This window comes from Vicugna pacos, chromosome 18, assembly GCF_048564905.1.
Source record: "Vicugna pacos chromosome 18, VicPac4, whole genome shotgun sequence".
Lineage (NCBI taxonomy): Eukaryota > Metazoa > Chordata > Mammalia > Artiodactyla > Camelidae > Vicugna > Vicugna pacos.
Genome location: NC_133004.1, coordinates 26,160,374 through 26,166,703, shown reverse-complemented (window position 1 = coordinate 26,166,703; position 6,330 = coordinate 26,160,374).

The following is a 6,330-nucleotide window of genomic DNA, read 5'->3' as shown; positions in this document are numbered from 1 at the left end:
ATGGAAACATCTTTGGGGGCACCACCCGGATGACCCCATCCCATTGTCAGGGTCCCAACCAGGGCCCTGAATGTAGCATTGTCTTGGTTGGGCGCTTAACTGCCTTGAAGTTCTGGCACTCTGAGTCCTGGGCTTGGTGTGCTTGCTCTCCCGACAAAGGAGATGAAAACTGCTTTGTCTGCAACCAGAGAGACTGTTTGGCTTTCACGCCTGGAGCAAGAGCCTTTTACTCATCCTTAGCTGTTTTAAATCTTTCTGCAGAGCATCAAAGTCTTATAGCCACAGCCACCCAATCTAGTTGTGCTTATAGGTACCACTTTCTCTGTTCATCAACTACCTGACACCTCGCTCCTGCTGGTGCATTCCGTCCCCACTACACCCTCCCATATACTCCATGAACATTTGAACAGTTGGACACCACCTTGTGCCAGGGGCTGCCTGTTCCCCCCACCACCACTGATCGCCAGCCCAGGAGTAAGCACCCCAGCCCGGGGGTAAGCAGCCCAGCCCCTAAATCCCGTGTCACCTGCTTCCTCGACTACTCCTAGTATCAGTGGCTCCAGATCAGGTTCTCAGGAAGCAGGTGCTGACACAGTAACTTTGAAGTAGGAGACGTTTATTAGGGATCAATGCCTGTGAAGGGAAGACAGAGGAAGTAGTAGAGCTGAGATGCAGCCTGACAGATTATCAGCCCACCTGGCAGGGAGATCTGATGCCCATCTGAGTGGACCACATAGGGCTGAAGGGGCCAGGCCTTTAGACCCGTAGTTCATTCAGTCACTAATGTGGGTTCCCTGGAAAGGATGTGACTTCGATTAAGGCAGCTCTCTGCAGCTGAGGCTGACCCCGAAGGAACTGACAGCTGGAAGCCCCTCCCCTTCCTTGAAGGTGAGGGTCTGGTGGTGCATCTCTGTGTTACCACATCTGGAATCAAGAAGACATGGGTTCAGACCCCACCACTGCCACTTACTGTGTGACCTCATGAAAGCGGCTTAACTTCTCTGAGTTTTCATTTTCTCCTGTTTAAAATGGAGACACAGTTCCTTCCAGCTCTGTGATTTATCAGGCAGCTTTGGGAAATAAAGAGCTCTACACAGGAAAAACAAAACTCATTCCTCAAGCATCCCAACTAGCTCTACTTTTTCCATTTTGAGTGGAAAAACTGGTTTCAATGACATACGGTTTAGAACGATACATATTATATGGTTTAGAAAGCCGTATTATACATTGCCCTCCTTCCTTAAACAGAAGATACTCAAGAGAATTAGTCTTTTCTTGATGACTCAGGGTCATGTGCGCTGTATCGACTTCAGGTATTTTTGTCTCCTGTCATCATATCTGGGTGTCACTGTGCCAGTCTGACAGCCCACAGAATCCCCCATCTTTTGTAGGTTGTTGCTGCTGAGATGCTGTGGGCTGGGAAGCCAGGCAACCGAGCCTGAGCATAATCCAAGGGAGATGAAAGAGAGAGAGAGGGAGAGAGAATAGATGATAGATCAATGGTAAATAATAGAAAAATGATGGATTGATGCATGGACTGATAAATGGATGAATGGGTAAATAGAGACATTAAAGAGCTGTTTTTAGAGCAATCTAAATGATAGACAGATAGGCTGGTGCTCGTGACAATGAATATATATCACCCATACAATCACTGCAAATGAAGCATAGGATCCCCTTGTGTGGATATTATCAAATCATATTTAATGATTCTTCTATTGTTAATCTTTCAGTTTGCATCTAATTTTTCACTATTACAAAGTACCCAGTGATAAGCATCTCTATATGCATATTCAATGAATTTCTTAGAGATATAGTCTTAGAACTGGAGTTGCCAGTTCAAAGTGTATACACATTCTAAAAATAGGGATACTTTTTCATTATAAAAACATGTATGTGGACTACAAAAACAAACACAGAAAAAAGTGTGTGTGTATGTGTGTATGCGCTTGTGTGCAGGTTGTACGTGTTCTGTAATCCCACCAGCCAGAGGCCACCACTTGTGAGCTTTTAGCAGTGGGCTGTTTTCTGGGCATGAGTACTGTGCTGGCCAAGACAACGCACCTCAAAGATCTCCTACGACTAGGGACATAACTGACTGAGGGCCCCAGTTTTGTGGTTGAAATCCATCCCTTGGTTTGCTCAGAGGCTTAGCTCCCATACGTTGCTCCCAGGCAATGAGGTGAGGCGGGGTCCTGAGGCAGCCCTGTTCCTGGGGAACACAGGATATTGTTGGTGGACTTTGGCTCAAAAACACCCAAATGGCCTTGCTGAACTTGCCTTAGACTGCAGGACAGTCTAGGATGCCCCCACCCTCTCTCCTTCACTGGGGGGTCAAATTTGTATCCAAGTCTGATGGCTTCACCAGCCTTCCCTGGCTCCCTCCCTGCTGTCTTTCACACTGGTATTTCCTCTAACAAAATCCTCGCACGCAATTCATCTTGGCATCTGCTTCTCGGAGGACCCAGATGAATACATTCAGTGTAGTCAGACGGCCCTCCCAAATGTCTGCACTAATTTACACGCCTACCTGTCATGGCTGAGAGCAGAGGAGACACGGATTCCCAAAAGGAATTAGAGACACTATTTTATTAAAAGAGAACTAATGGAAGCCATGTTAAACTAAACAACGTATCTACTATAAGAAGTCCATGAGGAACCAAGTCTAAATTTCAAACTGTGGAGAGGGTTGGAACCATGGAAGGCTAACTGCAGCCTTTCTCAGAGAAGGACGGGACCCCATCTCTCCCCAACGAAGAGTCCTTGGAGAGAATGTGTTCCTCTTTTTCTCAGTTTATAGGTGGGATCTTCTCTGCAGAGCTGCCAGAGAGAATCGGGAGAGCTATCAACTGTCAAAACAAACACATGGGGCAGAGCTAAGTGACTTGCCAGTTTGAAGGATAATCATAATCATATTTTTTAGAAGCCAGGAAAGTCAGACCTCTGTTACTTTGAAGCAAATTTCAGAACCAAGATCCCAGCATCCATCTTTTTAAGGCAGCTGCGACCAGCTGGAGAATTCTCTTGTGGAAGCCAGACCTTCCCTCTCCCGACCCTCACAAATAAGCTATGTTAGAAGATTCCAGAGCTTTCTTCTTCAACACAGGTTTAGCTGCACAACATCCTCCTAACATCTGAGCGCCAGGGACCTTAGCCATAGAAGCTCACGTAATCCTGTCAACAACCTCGCTGCAGGGGCTCTGCCCGTTGTGGGAAGGCGAGTAGTGTGGGCTCAGAGTCGGAGTCAGGGCTCAAATCCCAGCTGCACTACTTGCAGGGTGTAATCCTGGGCGAGGTACCTCACGTCTCCAAGCTTCCGGCTGGAGACGCTAATGGGAATGCCAATACTCACCGGAAGGCTGCGAGGACGGAGTGAGAGACTCCACGAAAAGTGTTTACACGGTGGCTGCCACCTAGCAGACACTCAAAAAATGTTCACACTCATTATTATGGTAATTGGGGTGTCCTGCTTCATCAGCGAGGACAAGGAGGGAACATTTAGCATTCAAGCTGGATGACTTTGCTTTCCCATCCGGAGCACTTGAGAATGTCTTCGTTGCCCCAGACCCTTTCTCCTGTAATACCCCGTGATCTCCAGAGGATGTTCATTCCAGTTAATCATCTCTTCAAAGAGAGAAATGCATCTACCTGCAGTGGCAGCCCCGGAGTCCTGGCCCTCTTGGGTCTTTTTAATATCACTGCTGCAACCCAGGGGGTCCGGAGCTGTCCTCCTTCCCCACTGCCAGGCCACCTGTAGGGATTCCCACACACAGCTCAGGTGACACCTGGCATCAAGGCCGCTGTCTGCTCGCCTAGGACAGAGCCCCCCATGCAGGTACTTTCTGCAACAAGTGAGACCGTGAGCACCTTGCCCACGTGGGTCCTGCTCAGTCGGGCTCTCTTTTCCCTGGACCTCAGCTACAAGCAGCATGGACTCAGCTCTGCATTCAAGACATGTGCCGTGGGGGTTGGGTCCTGAGGGGTTCCTCATATTGGTCACCCCCTGTGCCTGGAACGCCTCCTCTCCCCTCTTGATCTGCAGACCCCAAGAGCAGAATTAGCCCCTCACTCTTTCATTCCTATGACTTACTCTCATAGACTTCCATAAGCTGGAATGGGCCGCTTGGCAAACTTTTTTCTACACAGAGGGAGCCTAGAGTCCCAAATTGGAATGGCCAAATAGCCTAGTGTATAAGGAAGTGTTCAGTCTCGCAGTGGGAGGAGAGGTTTTTCTCTCTCTCCTATTGGATGGGACCAAGGAAGCATAGACAGACCAGTCACGAGAAATGTTCCAAGCTGTTTAACAATAATAGGAGGTCTGTCAGTGATTTACTCGTATTCTTAAGACTGAGTTCAAGTTTACCCCACACTAGCAATAGTTACTCTTTGCTTCCTTTCCAATATGCATTCCCAAGAGGGAAAGGAAGGGACCGAGCAAGGGCAGAGGCTCCCAGGCTATGACATATAACTCTGCTTCTCTAGAGGACTTTATGAATGTGAACATCTTCCACCAGCGATGGCAGAGGGAGATGGGGGATAAACAAGGTTGAGAACCACTGCCCTAAAATAAACTATGTTAATAAACTATGACACGTGTGTTCAGTGGAACACTATGCAGTCTTTATGTACAAATATGAACCATGTCTAAGGCATGTTGTTGAGTGATGAAAGCAAGTTGCAGGAAAATGCATAAAATATTGTGTCATTTATATCCAAATTCTCCCCCACAGAATCATACTTCACATTTCTATAGACACATATATCTGCAAATATGGAATAAAAAGTCTGGAAAAACACACAAAACTGATAAAATTGAGGACCTCAGAGATGGGAGTGATGGTCCCAAGGGAGAATTTTAGTTTTATTGTTAATGTTTTCTTTCTGACAGTGATCATCTATTCATGTATCACTTGTGTAGTTAAAAATAGAGAGCTACTTTTAAAATATAATAAATTTTAGCCCATTCTCTCTTGTAACCTCTAGGACTAGGTTGGACTTGACCAAGGACCCAGTACGAGCTGCAGTGATTGGGACAAACACTGACATGTGTAATATATTTATTGCCAAAATGCTTTCAAGAAGCTAATACCAATTTCCACCCTAATCAGTAGAAAGAAGACAAAAATCATAACATTCATTGCTGGTACTTGTTTCCATCAATACTTCTTGGGTAAGTAATGAGGATGAGCATTTTTTTCAAAGTGTTCCTGGCCACCTTGAATTGAGGGAAGGGTGCTTTTTTTCCCACCCACTCCTGGGCTGGGAAATGCCCACCTCCCACAGTCCACGGACTATTTAATTAACACCTGCCCCCCATGGAACCAAACAACAATCAGGCATTCAGTGAGCTTCCCCTCCACAGGAACCTATACTTTTCCCCGCGCCCCCTGGAGTTTTTCCTATTTCTCTTACAATAGAAAGACTCCAACAGTAACATTGCCCTGTCAGAGTCAAGTTTCTAGGGAGCACTGGTCCGTATTAATGACACCATGTATCCACAGGGGCGAGTTGCCAGCTGTGCTGAAGGCATGGATGCAGGGGAGAGATGGGGAGAAGCCCTGCAGGAGTCCTCAGAGGCTCCACGTGCCCTGTTCTCCTCCACGTGGGCGCTGGCAGCTTGACGTTTGCTGGTACCTCCCCCAGCCCCGCTGTGCATCCGCCACCACCAGTGTCATTAACTCATTACCTTTCATCCGTGCAGGCCAGCCCACTGCCAGCCCTCTGCCAGCCCCAGCCATTGGCCTCATGAAGGAGGATGCTGTTGCAAAAAGAGCCTCTTAATAACAGAGTGGGGGAAAACTGTAGGCATCAGAATTTCTCTTAGGAACAGACCTGTCTTTATTTAGGACAACATCTTGATAAAACACTTGGTGGAGGGGAGGAGAGCCAAGACAACAAAAGAGATACCCAAACTATTCCACGTGCAAAATGAATTGGAAATATATGGTGCGCCTCTGTCAAAGATGTATTTAACTCATCAGTGAAGGAGTCAGCAGGATGGCAAAGAGGTTAGAAGAAACTAACACACACACATACCACCATATATACACCCACATCCACACATCCATTTAGTGCAAAAAGAGAATTCTGGAATCAATTTCTGAGTCAAATACAAAACTAGTGAATGACCTATGGGACAATAAAATCTTTAAGGCCAAGAATCAGCAAGCTGTATCCTGCTAAATCAAATCAGACCGACCACCTGTGTTTGTATGCTCACAAGGGAAGAATGTTTTTACATTTTTAAACAGCTGGAAAAAGAAAGAACAATATTTCGTAGCACATGAAAATGACATGAAGTTCAAACTTCAATGTCTGTAAATAAAGTTT